The sequence below is a fragment of the Lycium barbarum genome, chromosome 3, assembly GCF_019175385.1.
Source record: "Lycium barbarum isolate Lr01 chromosome 3, ASM1917538v2, whole genome shotgun sequence".
Taxonomy (NCBI): domain Eukaryota; kingdom Viridiplantae; phylum Streptophyta; class Magnoliopsida; order Solanales; family Solanaceae; genus Lycium; species Lycium barbarum.
The window spans coordinates 111,830,010-111,848,627 of NC_083339.1; positions in this window are offsets into that span (position 1 = coordinate 111,830,010).

Genomic DNA, 18,618 nt, shown 5'->3' on the forward strand with positions numbered 1-18,618 from the left:
GGTAGTTCGAGAAAAGAATTGTCCATTCGTGCTGCTTGTCGAGATTCGGGTAATCCGTCCTTACTATCCGTCTAGGGTTTTGATATAATTCGGCAGGAGACAAGTGATCCCTAAGGTGGGAAACCCCGAACAATTTATGATCGAACACACCGAGCAGAAAATCAGGCACGCTGGGGTAATCCTCAGGGAATGGAATGGCCGAGCTAGTTGGGGCCCAGAAAATCTTGCTCCTGACTGGTTCGAAGTAGGGTGTGACCCCGGGTATCGTGCGTGGCTAAAAGGACAATTGGCTCTCACACCGATGCTAGAGCCCGCACCTCCGCAGGAAGCCTAAGAAGAGGAACGCATGAAAGAATGCTTGGAAGGTACGGACGAGCAAATTGTCAGAATGGAGCTCTATCAGGCACGACTTCATATCCAGACTACCCTTCGAAGGGTCAAGAAGGCCAGAACGAACCAAGCCTTGACCTCAGCCGCTGCACGACCTCCTTAATTGCTGATTTTCTTTTTATGTTTATAAACCCATTGTCGACTTTGGTCATCACTTTTGTAATCCCTATGGGAAAAGATATTATTATTATAAATTATAATGGCTTTTTCGGGGTAATGGTTCATTTCACAAATGACACTTACATGTTTCAAACGACTAGGAAATCCTTGACTCAAGAGGCCTTAGGAACGTGAGTTTTATAAATAATTGAAAATTATATGCTTATCTGCTACGTGCTTCGTATGCTTACCTGCTATGTGTACGATCGTATATTGAGCTTAAGTATCATTGATCCAATAATCTAAACCACATACCCGAAAGAAAAACCATGAGGTTAAACACTTACCCAAATTTACCTCCACTAAAGGTTAACTTGCAATGGCGAACCAAGATGGACACGAGCCACGGACTCTAGGAGAGATGACTGAGATGCTACGGGGCAAAGTGCTGCAGATGGAAAACCATCTCTAAGAAATAGGGAGAAATATTGAGGAGGTAGATGGATTGCTGAACTTGGTTGGGAATCCGCCGGAAGGCGTACCCCAAGAATAGTACTATGAAAATGTCCCTAAAAAGGTGAGGGAGTTGGTGTTGAACTATATTCCACTAGAGGGAAGACCCGTAACACCCAGGGAAAGGACCCCAGAGGAAACCAACAGAGAACAAAGGGCAGGTTCGGACCCGTGGGTGTTCGTACCAGACCCAAAAGAGGGAGCAGAGCCCTCGGAAGAGGACCCTAAGCATGCTGAGGAAGAAGAGCTAGAAGAAGAAGTAAAGGAACCAAAGAAAGAAGAGGAAGAACCTCAGGACAAGGAAGAGCCTGTCGACGTAGGGGTCGAAGTAGAGGAGAACCCGTGTGATATGTTCCTTGAGTTCCAGGGAAATGACGCGGACAACGAGTCTGGTTATTACGCTCCCACTTAGGAAGGGACGGATTTCTATGCGCCTTCGTCTATGCTAATGCTCACCACCTCTACCGTGGCTTCAGAGAATTTTGGAAGGGCAAATCTCCCCGCGCCAGCTCCGTGGAGCATAGCCTTCAAGGCTCGATCCTCACCATTCAGGGTAGCCCCACTGCCTGTCACTTGTAAGGAAGTATTCAGGAAGATGATGGCCACCGAGATGGACTGTACTACTAGGGCTAGGCATCTCAACCAGGCAGGACACACCTTGAACGAGTGCTTATCTTTGAGAAGGAGAAGGAGAATTGTTAGTCTCATAGACGACAAAATCATTGGAACTCTATGGGGGCCACATACTTTGCTGGTCCATGACTCTATCAAGCCGGGAGAAGGAGTTACCCCTGAAACCCAAATATGACGGTATGATTTCACTGTCTTTAAAGAAACGTGTGCTCGCCTTTTTCTCGACTTTGTCTTCATTGAACAGAATCTGGCTTGTGGAACCTGTCTATGAGCCCACATCATTAGGGCCTAGCAGAAACAAGTTCTGTCTGTACCATACTGGGGCCAGGGGATATGATATTGAACGATGCCATCATTTCAAGCTCGAACTTGAAAATATGATAAAGCCCGGACAGATTTTGGGCCTACTCCCACCATGGTTCTGAGCAAAGAGAGATTCGGCAAAGAAAGCAAGTTTGTAAGGACAACTACTTACGAGAATTATACTTTTGGGAAGATACTAGGTGCCCCAGCTTTCGCACAAATGTTACGCCCCCCTCATCCCTTCTCCCCAACTTCATAAAAATGTAAAGGAACCGCACTGACCTAACGTCCCAACGGAGAGATACGCGGGAAGCCCTAGTCGGGCCTGGTCTGGGGATGTCTGTAGCTAGGCCTAGTCAAAAAGATATTTAGGAGAAATTTATATCCTGATTTGTAATCGAACTACGTAGGGCCTGATTTCTCAAAGTGGGATACGTAGGCAGTCTACGTAAGACTCGGTCCCTTCTAGTTTCAAATTTTAAAACTCCCCGTTCGCCTAAGTGGTAAATCGAGGGGGTTCGCCGTTCTAAGTCAACCGCAAGGCCGCTAAACCAAGACTCACCAGAACATAAAGGCCCATGATATCCAAGACTTTAGAACATCGGATCAAGAGTACTCAATCTTCAATATACGGTCTTATGTGCCACTTATATGTTACATATCCATATTTGATATTTTGTTTTTATAATTGATGTGCGGAAATAACTCTCTTTACCGTTTAAGTTATTCTTATCTTATAGAAAGGGGGCCGATTAGTATGATATTGAAAGCTGGCATAGTTCACAAGATCCAAAGCCGTGTTAGCATCCCTCTCCGGCAAAGGAAAGGACAAAATGACTAGTACTTTTGAGGAAACTAAAAATGAGCTAGCTCTCCGCAAAGGAGACACCCTGAACTCCCAAAAGCCCGCCTCCCAAGAGGATGTGATCGCGATGTTGGTAACTACTATTGCTACTCTCTAGGAGAAAGTAGCCAGGAGAGAGGCAGCCGACGCAGAGAAGAACACCACTGAAGGAAAAAGGGCCCCTCCTTCCTTTTCCTCGTTAAGTTCCACAGTGCCCGACAATTTTCCAATCTATCCGCCGGGAACCATGCCCCCGCCACTAAGAATCGCCAACCAAAACCATGCTGGCCCCTCTTACTGTACTCCACTGCCGGTTAAAAATGCTCAAGCCCCAGGGACCGCTCACTCAGGCCCAGCGTATCAAGCCCCTCAGCCAGTATTCTTCAATCAAGCAAGCCAAACACATGCACCAGACCCACCTGCGGGACAAAACACCACTACCCCGTTTAACCATGTCATCCCCCAGGTGTCCTTCCTCATTACAAAGAGATGGAAAAACATAGCCAAAAAACACTTGCCAGCGATGTACCTAACCTTATTTGTAGCCATTGAGAGATCTCTTCCTGCACCTCTCCATACGACACACATCCTGCTATAAGGGATTTAAAAGGAGACCTCTTAATCTCAGTCTTACATCTTGGAGCTATCACGATTTATCAATATTTGTTGACTGCTCCTTCTCTCTCCCACCCATTTAGGCGATGTCAGTAGTTAGATTTAGGAACCCAGACTAGCTTGGGTCCTTTGTAGATGTAGAAAGTATGGATTAAGGTTCTTCTAGCCCACTCGAGCAGCATGTTCTTTTTCTTCCCTCGAGATCTTTTTTTTTTAGGACTTGTTCCTTTTTTTCTCGTTCCCTTCTTGACAAAGTTCCTTTCTGTTTGAAAAGCTTCAGTCCTTGTTTTAAAGGCTTCCTGGTGGTGATCACCTTGTCCACTGTGTGTGTATGACCAATTTTCCATATTGAAAAAATGATTGTTGTGAATATTGTAGGGCGTCTTCTCCTCCACAAAGCCAAGCCCTCTTTTTTTATTTCTATTAGTCTCATATTTGGAAGCAAATTCATCAGACAACCAGATCCATTTGAGAGTTTTGTCAAGACAGAACTTAGCCCTTTCTAAGTCGCTCTTGAGCTGCTCATTCTTTTTAGTTTCAACAGTAAGGTTGAACTTTACTTTCTTCAGCTCCTCTTCATGCTCCAAGAAGGTCTTGCTTGCTTCTTCTCTGCTTTTGAAGGAGATTTCCTCATCTTTTCTCACTTGACTTTCCAACAAGATATTTTGTTGGTTTGTCTCATGAACTTGATTCTTCATGTCTTTTGCTAACACACACAAGTCCTCCCTATCCAGTTCTATTTCATCAAAAGTAAGATTTAACTCTTGTATCTCTGCGATCAGGGCGTGATACGCATCAATCAGCACGCCTGGCAATGATATGAGTTTCCTTTGTGAGTAAACTTTCAGATTTTTCTTTATATCTAAGAAATTTACCTCTTTGTTCTCATCATAATCATCATCATCCGTGTCAAATTCAGCTATGAGTGCAAGATATGACTTATGCTCAGTTGCTCCATCATCAATTGCCATCATGGCAATTCCCCTTTGTCATTTTCATTCTCATACTCACTTGAGGAGTCTCCTTAGGCTGCAAGTGATTGCTTCACAATCTCATCAGCAACCTCTTTCCTTCTAAAACTCCTGTCGGGGACCTGGTTCCTCTTTGATGTCCTGCTTGTTTTGAGGATAGTCTTTCATGAAATGATCAGGCTTCCCAAATATATGACAGCAGTAGTCATTTCCCTTGAAGTTTCTACTAGAGCCTCCAGTTCTAGGAAATCCCCCACTTCACTTGATCATTTTGTGAAATCTCTGCGTGAGATAGGCCATTTCTGACTCGTCATCACTTGAGTCTTCTCTTGAAGTTTTGAGAACTAGGCTCTTCTACTTCTTCACCTCATTCTTTTCTGCCTTCTTCATGATCATCTTCATTTCATGAGTCTTAAAGTTCCCAATGAGCTCATCGACTGTCAATTTGCTGAGATCCTTGGCCTCAGAGATGACATTTACTTTGCTATCCCAGGATTCAGGTAATACACCAAACAACTTTCTTACTAGCCTGGTGGTTGTGATGACTTCTCCGAGAGAGTGGAGCTCATTGATTATGAAGGTGAACCTAGTGTGCATCTCGTGAATGGATTCACTCTCTTTCATTTTGAATATCTCGTACTCCGTGGTGAGTATGTCAATCTTGGAGTTTTTTTACCTGAGTTGTTCTTCGATAGGCAGTTTGAAAAGCTTCCCAGATCTCTTTCGCTGATGAACAAGCTGAGACTCGATTGTACTCATCCGGTCCTATTCTACACATGAGAATCTTCTTGGCTGTATAGTTTTTCAATCCTTTTAATGTCAGCTTCGTTGTATTCCTTTCTTGTTTTGACAATGGTCTCTTTACCGTCTTCACTAGTGTGAACTGGAATATAGGGACCATCACAAATGATATCCCAAAGCTTTAAATCTTCGGCCATGATGAAGTCTTTCATTCTTGTCTTCCACTACCCATAATATTTTCCGTTAAATCTGGGTGTCCTGGTGAAAGTCTATCTTTCCATATTTGGAGGGGCTGCCATTTTACGAATTCCTTCTAGGTGTTAACCTTTTAGAAAGCAGTTGTTATGATACCAATTGTTGCAGGCTATGCGTCCACCAAATAATGTATGAGGGACCTGGTTGAGTACCAGTTCCCTCATGCAGTGCAGTAAGTAAAGAAGGCACGATTTTACTGTGGAAAACCCCTTGCTCAAGGGATAAAAAATCACGACCTATCCCAATAGGATTTCAACTCCACTAATTGAGCAACTTCAGGTTACAACTCTATCGTAAGCTAGGAACTAACTCCTACAATTCCTCACTCTTACAATAACGCTTTTGCTACCTAGGAACTAACCCCCGTAGTCCCTCCACACTTGCAATACTCCGATTGAAAGCACCTCCACTTGACTAACTCTAGCCAAGGATGACTAATACACCTAGACTAACTCTAGCCTAGTGTACTACTCAAAATCTTAGGAAACAGACTTCTAGCAAATACACTTTGAGACTTTTCAAAATACCTACAAACAACTTCTTAAAATAGAAGAGTAGGTTTACAATTTAAGCACAAACGAACAAAGACTCATAGCAGTATAAAGAACTTAGACTAACAGTTGTGTCTGGATCAGGTTCTTCAACTTGTAGGTGACTTTGTTCTTGAGAGATCTTGAGAACTTGTATCGGCAGCTTTGCTTGATTTAGATTAGGTTTTCAAGTCTACCAAATATGTTTCCATCATGTTGTATATATAGTAGGAGCATATGGGATGGATAGAGACCACTCATTCATTTTGACCTAAAGCATGGGCCAACTCACAGCTGTACTTTTGTGTAGCAAGTGGCTCGATTTTACAGATGTTCTCTACTGATGGTGCAAGGTGCACAGAGAGCAGATTACAGACCAGAACTCTATCTGGTTCTGAAATAGTTTGAAAATCATCAAAACACGAATGCACTTGGAACTATCAATCACCATTTAGCATGTGTGTACAGATATGATACTAATATTGATTGCATTGTAGTTATGTGTTCATATTTTGTGATGGTGGCAAAGCTGATTCCGATTAGATGACGTATAGTTATGGTTCATTCTGGTAAGTTACAATTGATTTTCTCAAGATTGTGGAGATGAGGCATTTACAAGTAACCTCATAATCCGTTGATAAATAAATGAAGGTAAGTTAAGTTGACCCCATTAGCGTGGCTATGTGTTTGGGGAGTATGTTGATTTGTTATCATTGACTGCTTTGTTTACTTGTTCTTACTAGACACTTGATGAGTGGTTTGACCCTATGTCCATTGCGGTTTGTGTGTTGGTTGCGTCAAATCATTAAATTACGAATATGCGAAAGTAAGGAGGAAAGAGTAAGAATTAGTGTTCCCACTGAGTGTCGGTTGATAGGGAGGTTGAGGGTTGTCCTTTATAAATTGTTGTGGTTCAATGTGTCTAGGAGTACTTGAATATAATCATTTGTAATCTGTTGGTCCTTTCCTCCTAGTGTTGTGTTGACGGGGTAATAGGATATAAGTATGTTATGTTAGAATTGTTTAAGCATGAGTAGGATTTAAACAGGTGTTACGATTGTACTTATCTATTTATTCTAATTGATTTTAAATCGTATTGCGTGAACTAATCTTAGTCGGCCTATGATGCTTACCAATACGTGTGGTCAACTGATACTGCTCTTGCTACATCCTTTTTGGGTGTAGATGTGTTTTAGGTTATTGCTTGAAGGTTTCACTTAGTTGCAGTGGCGGAGATCTTCCTACAGCTTTTGTGCATCTCGTTCCAAGGCAGAAGCTGTGTCATTTTATTTTAAGCTTATTCCTTTGTATCGTAGAAGCTCTTGTATATGTCTAGACTAGGTCCCAGGAAATTGTAAGCTCAAATTTTATAAGAGTGTCACTTATGTTTACGATTATCAGTTATTGAATGGAAAAATGAGTTTCAATAATGGGTTGGTTGGTGAGGATTTGCCTACTAGAAGGTAATCAGGTAGGTGCCCCCATGATCCGTAATTTTGGTCGTGACAGTACGTCTTATGTATCTTCAAATTTATAATTTTGTTACTAAAAATAAGTTAAAGTAAAATTTTCATTATTATTTGAGAAAGGTAATAACACAAAAAATGATAATTTCTTAGATAATCTTTAAAATGAAATCTTCATTTACTCATCATCAATCACCAAATCTATTAGTCATTCTCATGCACCCTCAACTAATAGTTGCACTAATTTTTATTTATATACTCAAAGAAGGAGAAGCGCAAAAAGTGTAAGAGCAATGACAAATAATGGATAAAGTTACTTTAGGACCATAGTGCTATGCAATCTCTAGCATATCAATTTCAGACATAATCATCTAAACAAACTATTATGGCAGTGTTATATTTTCTAAACCACAATAAGTCTATCCAAACATTGTGTTCATTAATACAGTACAATACAATACAACACCATATTGTACCATACCATACTATACATTAATGAACCACAGGAAACAACCATCCAAACAGAGGGTTAGGCTTTTCTCCAATTCATCTTCTTCCCCAATTTTTTCTCTCTCTCCTCCTTCAAATTTGAAACTCAGGAGCTTCAAATATCAACAATGATAGATTTCAATATCATCAACATAAACACAAATTGAGATGAAATCAATATAAGTAAGACTTGGATTTTTTTTTCCCAATTGGATGGAATAATCTATCAATTATTCTTATTTTAGATGTATGAACTGGATTTTTTTAGAATTGTTCTTATTTTAGCATATAAAATCTGGATTCCGAGTCCGGAGAAGCTCATCTTTATGTCTTTTGGGAGACATTATAAGGCATGTTCTCATTTGCATTTGCTAGATTCCTTCAGCTATTGGTAAACGTAGCTTGCCTCTTGTTGCTCGTAAACGCACACGCAAGTATACATGGTCGTACAAGTAATATAGGATTTAAAGTCCAGATATCGTACCCACAGGGACTTATGATTAACTATTTACTAAATTAAACTAATGTTAATTATATAAACAAGAAATAAAATACAGAGATATAAGTATCAACTAACTAAAAATAAAGAAAGCAAATAATGAACTTCAACAAAGAAAGATCGATTTTTTATCGGAGAAGAGATAGATCTAGGGCAATGACTACTAACAATCCAATTGAGTCTTCAAATCGTTCTACCTATGGGTTACTAGTTGACGGGTTGATGTTAACTTTATGAGCATCTTCCGAGTTGCTCACAAGCCTGTAGATACAACTATAATGCCTATATTCCTATGGTCAGCGGAGGTAACAAGAACGCATTTACTTCTCCGTATTCAACTAAGAAAGGCTAAAGGGTATATTCATATCCTCATTAGCGAAATGATTAATCAAACAAACTCTATTTAATCTTATTACTCATGCAAATTCCCTATCCCTAATTCAATTCACACGCCACAGATAGTGTTTAACTATTTCGTCAAATAATCAAACAATTAAGATCAAGAATAAATAAATAACCGAAAGATGAAAAATCAATAGATATAAACGATAATCAAACGTCAATTTCATGTTTGAACCAAAGCCCTAGAACTAGAGAGTTTAGCTCCACATAGACATGGTGGAAAAACAACAAATCATCCGATAAAAATATAAAAAATGAGTATTACTTAAAACCCTGTAATTACAACCTCCATGGCAGCTCCAAGCTCTCGCTAGATCCAAAGTTCTGAACTAAGGGTTTCAAGTTTTTCAAAGTTATGTAATAATTCTGTCTTATAGTTATTTATAGGTGTAAAAATAAAAAATAAAAAAGCCCAGACGAAATAACCGAGTCCAAAACGAATTGGGAGAATTTTAAAGTCCGAAAATTGACTGGACGCGTCACACACCGTATAATTTTTTGCGCCTAAATATTTAGTGCTTCCAGGTACGTGTCAACCTTTGCTTTTCTCAATTCTTTCACTTTGCTTCTTTAACTTCATTTAGTAGCACATTAATTATCAAACCATTTAGCCAATCATGATGTCTCCTACTTTGTCTTCTAGCAAGTAATCTCAATGATCTCCTTCAACCTTTGGTTCTCATTTCCTCTATTATTCAATTTCACATTTTTCATCAATTTTTGTCCAAATCTTTTTATCTTTACACCTCTTTATTCCTACACATAAAAATATAATACTAAGCAGAAATTAATATAATAGTACTCAAAACATGATTAAAAGTATTAAAATGTGAGGCAAAGAATGGGTAAATAGGTGCATTTTTGGCCAAACATCACCACCTTATACTTAAACTCTTGCTCGTCTCCGAGTAAGCACTAAAACCGTTCTCAATATATCAAGCCTATGAACATCACTACTTTGATTGATACCAACAATTAGGCCATATAACAACTTAAACTATCAAACATACACTTCCAGATCATCATGCAAGGTATACAAGTCAACAACAAACATCAAATTTCAAACCTCCTAACCTCAGGGACGGACTCTAACTCATCAAATTTAAGACCGCTCACCTAATTTGTCAAAGAAATCTATTAACATCACCTATCTATTATGAAACAAGTGCCCTCACAAGAAGAAATAGTCCACACACTCGAATCAAAGAATCGAATGTAATTTAAGAACTTAGCATCAAAGCACAACTCTCGCACTCACAAAGAAATTCACATGTATGCATAAAGAACCATCGGCTTCCCCATTATGTACATCTCTACTAATGTAAGTATGCTCGAATAGAATAAAATAGGACTTTAATGAGTTGTAATGTTGGCTAATAGATGGGTAGGAAAACTATATAATATTGACTTACACTTCCCTAAGAACTTTGCACTTTTAGACTTCAATACCCATTATTTTCATCTCTTAACTTATTTTTCGGCCCTCTCTTCATCAATTATTTCACAAGTATTTCCCTCATATCAAGACATTTCAATCATTTTTTTTCAAGCAATTTTTTTTTTGTTCATATCACATTCTTTCTAAGAGGGCCTGTTCATCATTTTTCAACTATCATTGGTTACCATTTTCTTTTCACTTGACCATCTGTAACATCTCGCAAATCCGAGTTAGGTGTGAATGTGAAATAATTGGGAGTTTAGATGTCATCTTAGCTATATGGATCCCTTTGGGATGGGTACAAGTGTTAAATGATATTTTTTGGGGTCAAACGAGATAAGGAGGTTTGTTAAAAATCCTGAAATTCGTCTAAGTCTGACACAGTTTCAGTTATGCCCAGTTTTCGTGTATTTGTGTTGGGAATTTGGGAAAATTCAAAACATAAAATTGTAGGTCTTTGAAATACCTTTCCAACCAATCATTATGGAGGTCAAACGAAGGTCTGTACAAAATTTAGGACCTATTTACTGAAGATGTGTAAAATGGAAATTCCGGTTCTTGTAGGATTAGGTTTTAAAGCCCAAGCCCCTATAATAACCTATAAATACAACCCAAAAATATCTAAAGAGAGGGTTTTTCCACCAGAGGATTCTACCAACCCCCTAAGGTGAGTTTTTACTCAAATCCCTAAGACAATTACATTAACTTAAGACTAGATTAACACTGAATCATTATATGAAATCACTAGATTTTGGAAACTTTATTCAAGGTCAAACATGGGATGAAGCTTTGGGATTTCTTCAAAAAGGTAAACCCCTCAATTTGATGGATTATATAGAATTTTTATTATGTTTTAGACATTCAATGGTCAATAGAATCATGAAATAGGATTGATTTAGATGCAATCTATTAAAGACAAAACCCTGGTATTTTTACTGTAGAATTTTCTCCTACCAGTCAGCTTTAATTGACGTTTCCCCCTAATCTAACCATTGGATCGAGCCTAAATTTTAACTGAGTGGTCACAACATATAGGTCTTAAATGTGAATGATCGAGATCTAATTTGGATATCCGGAGTAGTGCGTTTCAAACTATGAACAGTAGCTGCAAATTTGGTGAACATCTATAGCTTATTGATCATCAAGCCTCAATTAGATGTAGAATGATTCTTTGAAGCGTAGTGGATCCTAGTGTGGTAATTGCCTAGCCATTCGGGGGGAAGAGTGGCCATTACCGAGTTCGCTACCTGGAGTGCGGTTTATGCCTAGCTATTAGGGAGGAAGGATAGCCACCGAGAATTACATATTCCGATGCGGTGCGCTGTGTTTCGGGAACCTCTACGGTCATCCCTTCGATGTGATTGATTCTTGGGCCTGTATTGGCATGTGTGATATTCTTATTCTATCATGGAACAGTTGTTGATAATCGTGATCAATTTGAAAGGCATATTTGAAAGTTGTAACTTGACAAGAGGCTTCTTAATCGGTTTGTATAATGTTTATTGAGATATACAAATTGAATAACTGTTTTTACATTGATTTCACATGGGTTTCATAACTGATTTCTTTAAGTATTATTGTACTCTATTTTTTTATTACTTGTTGTCCCCGAGGCACTCATTAAGTACGAAGTACTCAGGCATACCATTGTTGTTTTTTATGGTATGTTAGGTAACGAAGAAGAGCAGGTTCTTGATACTCCAGACGCTTAGGAAGGACTTGTTGTTGCTGCTGACTTGGTGAGCCCACATGTTCATTCGTGGGACACCTTATCATATTTATTTATTATTCTAGTTTTAGTGGGCTGCGTCCCGATGTGTCAGACTAATATTATTTATCTTAGAAGCTCCATAGTATACATTTTTGTGGGTAGTTGTTTAACTCTTGGGCATGTGTCACATTTTGATTTAGCTTTATAATATTAAAGACTTCCGCTAATTTAATTCATATCTCATGATTCATTTGAATTTATTTTATAAACTGTTGGAGGTGATTATTGAACCTGGCGGGTTCAAGTGTTATTATTGCATCATTTATATTCTTTTGATGTTGTTCATGACGTTGGATGTCGGTCACATCTAGGGTGGGTTTTGGGGCGTAACACCATCCTTTTTCTTCAGATTCCACAATTATATCACAGTCTAAGCTACAACGCTTAAGGAAGCAGGGTGCAAAAATTAGGGATTCGAACAAAAGGAACAAGGCAAACAATACGACTAACAAATGAAAGGCTACAGGCTCAAAGGGCTAACTAGTGGTACAATTTCTGAAAAGGCTAAAAGCTTATAAGACATACTAAAGAAAGCCTATCATCATCTTCTAAACAGAGCAGCACTTTTTATTTTGTTTCAATAACATGCAGAGCGAGTTCTAGACTGTGATGCAAAACATGTAATATATACAAGAAATCCTCACCACACATGGCACAAGTATCAATCAAGATGGATCAATTTTACTCTAGGACAGATAAGATCATGCAGAACTGCAAAATAATAATAATAATAATAAGCTATATACATAGTCACAACCATGAGCTAGGTGTCAGAAAGTTTGTTATCTTTTTCATTATCAAGCACTCACAGGAAAGTACTACTCAAGCTCGGGCCTAAATATGCTAGTATCAAACAAGTCAAAAGGTCTTCTTCTGTCCTTTACCACTCCTAAAAAAAACCCTAAAAGTAAAAAATTACCCCGTTCAAAGTCACCCCCCCCCCCCCCCCCCACCCCCCACCCCCCCGGGAAAGAACCGGGGCCATAAGAAAATCCAAGGGGTGGATGATCTATGCCACTAAAAGAGAAAAAGAAGCTATAAAAGAAAAATAAAAGAACGAATAAAGAACAAAAAAACTTTTTGAATTTTTTTTAGTTTTCTGTTTTTTTTTTAAATAAATATATATATATATATATATATATATATAAGGCTAAGAAATAAAAAAAAAATCCTATGGCATAATCATCCTTGACCTAAAAAATCAGAAATACCCACCCCACACTTAAAAATATGCATTGTCCTCGATGCATGTATTGTAGAGAAAAATTAAAACAAGGGTAAGAAATACTCCCTGAGACCCTCTAGGGCCTAGCTAATAGCATAATCCTCAATATCAAGAGTCGGCACAACCTAACACTTAAGCTTAAACATGCTCCTTAGCTTTCAACTTTGGGTACTCAGACTTCCCCTAATCTGCAAAACAAAAACAAAACAAAACGTGACACTATAAAAATAAAATAAATAAAAATAAAAATAAAATACAAGCTGGGTTGCCTCCCAACAAGCGCATGATTTAACGTCGTGGCACGATCCGAATCAACTTTTCCCTCCACCGTAAACTTATGAATTGTATCCCTAACAGAGCATCCAGTTTGCAGCTATGCTCCTTCAGTGGGGGTACAAAGATGACTAGGAGAAGTAATAAATTTTTCACTCTGCACTTCTTGGCCTTTAGATGAGGAATGTAATTTTCGCTTTTTGGTGCAACAAATTCAATAATATAGACACTCTCATCCTCACCCTCTGACTCCCCCATAGTCTCAGATGGCTCGATTACCATCTTACTATCTAAACGCAATGTGGAAAAATGATTGGAATGAGGTCTAATGCGCCCTAACTCATGAATCGTTCTATTATTTGCATCCCCCTATATACACACACTCAAGTCTCCGAAAGTAATGTTATCTACTCCCTCACACGACTTTAGAGCACCCTTTTCAACATTTGCACCATCAAGAAAAATATGGTTTAATGATTGGTATTCTCATTTTAGCTCCTCAATTTGGCCTAGAAGATCTATTTCAGCTTTACACAACTCATCAGTAAATTGTTGGGTTTTAGATGCAACAACCTTTGCGCTCAAATCTGCATCCAAGTTGTGCAACGCCAAGCCAAACCTGTCAATTTCTTGTGCAAGATCATCCCTCTCTTTAGACAAATCATTCACAAACTTTGTTAGAAAATAACGTCGTTCCGCATATTCCCTTAATCGTAATATTCGTCACAATACCAACCCTTACTCTCATATTCATATTCACACTTCCAAGATGTCGGGTCATGACAAGAATAAAAATACAGGCCATAAGAGTCTTCTGTCAACCAAGTATCTCATATATTTCATCCCAAGATGTCATGGTGAGAGAACTAGAAACACACTAAGAGAAAAAATCAAATAATTACAAAATTAAAAATATTTACAAAAATGATTTGTAAAGATAAAAGTAAACGTCTAATCTAGAAGCATAGCTAATTTCTAAGTCGCCGACAACGTCGCTAAAAAACTTGTTGCTCCCATACCCACACGCAAGTATATGCGGTCGTACAAGTAATAAACAATTTAAAGTCCAGATATTGTACCCACATGGACTTATGATTAACCGCCAACTAAATTAAACTAATGTTAACTATCTAAACAAGAAATAAAATTCAAATTTATATTTATAAAATAAATAAAAATAAAAGAAAGCAAATAATGAACTTCAACCAAGAAAGATAGATTTTTTATCGGAGAAGAGATAGATCTAAGGCTATGACCACAAATAATCTAGTTGAGTTTTCAAATCGTTCTATCTATGGGTCACTAGTTGACAGGTTGATATTAACTTTATGAGTATCTTCCGAGTTGCTTACAAGCCTGTAGATGCTACTATAACGCCTATATTCCTATGGTCGCTAGAGGTAACAAGAACGCATTTACTTCTCCGTATTCAACTAAGCAAGGCTAAATGGTATATTCCTATCCTCATTAGCGAAACGATTAATCGAAATAGCTCTATTTATTCTTATTACGCATGCAAATTCCCTATCCCTAGTTCAATTCATATGCCACAGATAGTGTTTAACTATTTCGTCAAATAATCAAAAAATTAAGATCAAGAATAAATAAATAACCCAAAGATGGAAAATCAATAGATATAAACGATAATCAAACGTTAACTTTCATGTTTGAACCAAAACCTAAAACTAAAGAGTTTAGCTCCACATAAACATGGAGGAAAAACAACAAATCATCCGAATAAAAAAGTAAAAAATGAGTATTATAGAGAAGAGAAGATAAAACCCTGTAACTACGGCCTCCACGGAGGCTCGAAGCTCTCTCTAGATCCAAAGTTTTGAAATAAGGGTTTCAAGTTTTTCAAAGTTATGTAACAATCCTGTCTTATAGATTATTTATAGGTGTAAAAAAAAATCTCAGATGAAATAACCGAGTCCAAAATGAATTGGGAGAATTTTAAAGTCCGAAAATTGATTGGACGCGTCACACACCGTATAATTTTTAGCGCCTCAATATTTAGTGCTGGCAGGTACGTGTCAACCTTTGCTTTTCTCAATTCTTTCACTTTGCTTCTTTAACTTCATTTAGTAGCACATTAATTATCAAACCATTAGCCAACCATGATGTCTCCCAATTTGTCTTCTAGCAAGTAATCTTAATGATCTCCTTCAATCTTTGGTTCTCGTTTCCTCTATTATTCAATTTCACATTTTTCATCAACTTTTGTCCAAATTTTTTTATCTTTACATCACTTTATTTTACACATAAAATATAATATTAAGACAAATTAATAGAATAATACTCAAAAAATGATTAAAAGTATTAAAATGTGAAGCAAAGAATGAGTAAATATATGCATTTTTGGTCAAACATCACCTCTCAAGATTTAAAAAGTCATCCACAAGTTTTTGAGTCCTAGCTATTTCTATGTTAAGCTCTCTGAAAATCATTTTCATGATGAAAAGGCAGACATGTTATCACATTAACCACAATTAATTGTATCCTCTCTATAGTTAGTGCGAGAGCAGCAAATGATAGTTCCGTGTTTCTTTTGATAGGTGTGTTTCTTCATGCAAAGATAAAATAAAGGTATCACATAGAGGGCAAATCTGAGCTAATAATTGATTGGTCATGTAAACATGGAAAATCTTGTCTACAGGCAAAACTTCCAATTATATATACTTACAAGTTTTGCCCAATAAGGCAAATTAAGCCTTATAAGGTAAAACTTAATTATGTGTTAAGGCTAAAGTTATGTCTTATAAGGCAAAAGGCATAACTTAGAACTACAGAAGTTATGCCTTAAAAAGAAAAATTTCTAAGTATGCCTAATAAGGCAAAAGTTTGGAATATAAAGATAGGCCTTAAGGCCTAACTTGACAAACGTTGGAATCTAAAATTATGCCTTAAGGCCTAACTTGTCACGATCCGATTTCGCTAAGTCGCGCGGGCACCTACCTTTCCCACCTTGGTAGGCGAATCCTTATCCCAATAATCTTAAAAGCATGAATAAATAAATAAATAAATGAGCGGAAGAGATAGAAATACGTAAGTCTGACGATAATGATATAAGAAAGCGGAAACAGTAGAAATACACCCCAGAATCTGGTCTAGTCATAAGAGCCTCTAAATAGAATCTACAAGCCTGGAAGCAAAAATAATACATCAATAGTCTCAATATGTCTCAAAATATCAAATAAGACATAAATAAAATAAGAATCTTGAAGGCGGCGAACGTCCTCGTGCTCACCCTGTAAGACTATAAACAGCAGCCCTCGAACTACTATCAGCCACGAGAAGCAGTGGTCGATCCCACCTGGAACTCTGCATTTATAAAAGAATGCAGCAAGTGCAGGTCAGTACAACAACAAGTATTGGTAGGTATCATAGGCCGATTAAGATTAGCTGACACATATCAAGGTAATAAAGTAAGATAAACAGGTAAATCAACAAGGTATAAGCCAATCACGAGCCAGTAACCAAGTACAAATCATCACCTATGTTATAGCATCTAAACCCAACTGTGCTAAGTCTCAGTACATCCATCCGAATCCGTATATCACAATCATCACAAGAATATCTCAATAGAAGCCAAGGTACAGTGCAATGCAATAATGTATGAAATATGAAATCAATGAATATGCACCGTACACATGTACTGCGTTGATGGAACATCACATCTCGGCAGCACAACCCATGAGGGACCCGCGAAGTCCATGTACCCTCACGATTCCTGCAACAACCTCAAAAATCGCTACCAGCACTCATACCTCGATTTCGGGATAAACATAGGACATCGGTCCTCACGTCACTGTCATCCAATTGAGCCCAGCTCATAACAATGTTTCCTTGTATATTGTCAGTGTATCAACAGTATATCATGAAGGATGAGAATGCGTGCAACGTATAAGTTCAATGTCAATAATCAATCAATATCAAAAGTACCACACATGGGCACACCAATAATATCCGTAAAGGCTACACAATATGCTATAATAGAATCACTATCCTCGTCTCAACCGACATCAAGTAAGGTGCTACAATATTATTATCAAGGTATATCACTAGCCACCAATATCTACTATTTCCTTGTGGCATCGAGCCAACAACAATAGAATAATATAAGTCATAACACAACGGGGTGGTTAGCCCCAAATCACACAACAGGGCCCAACCTAAGGCAATATCCAACCCAACTTCATACCCGAAGACTTACATGCATTCTCCGACAATATCGTCTAAATATATGCTTCGCTAATCGAAGTCTCACCATAGGGTAAACCGTAACCTACCTGGAAGGCCGAACAGCAAAGTCTCCAACAATCACATCTTAGTCTTCCCTTTCCTTTGAACCTCGAGAGTAAGAAAGTCTAAGCATATTCGAATCATGCAATTAGAATCAAGAAGAACATCAATCAAACCCTACTTCTATTCAAGACCCAAATCCCCAACCCACGGAATGAATTTTATGAACTAGAAGTATGAAAGTAGGAATCTAAAGGTTCCAACATGAAATTCACGCTCTAGGTGATTAATTCCCATCAATATCAAGTTAGAATAACCAACAATTTACTCAAATTCGGATTCTAGGCAAAATCCCCAAATTTGGGTATAAACCCAACTTCCAATCCCATAATTTAGCCACTAATTAGGAAGAAATCATGCAATTTTAGGTTATAGTCATCAATTCTATGCTTAATGAAGCTAACCCAAAAAATAAATCAAGATTGCAAAGCCTAGAAGAAGAACTCATTGAACCCTCTTTCAATTCTTGAACTCCTAGTGAACTAGTATGATAATGGAATCCTAAGGTGATAATGAAATCATAGAATAGGAAAGAAGATAGAAGGACTCACCACCAAGCTCCCCCCCCCCCCCCCCCCCCCAAGAATCACCTTGAAGTGCTTCCAATAACTCAGTTTCGGAAATAGTAATGAACGAGGAACTTAGGGCATTAAACACTTCATTTAATGAAATTAACTGCCCGTCACCCGCTTCCGCGACCACTATACTGTTTCAGCGGCACCGCTTCGGCGGTCCCATGACCGCTTCAGCGGTCCTACCTAAAACACATAGGCTGCTTCAGTGGTAGGGTGATTGCTAAAGCGGTACCGCTGTCATGGTGCTGGTGCTGCCAAAGCGGGCACCAGACACCAGAAATCTC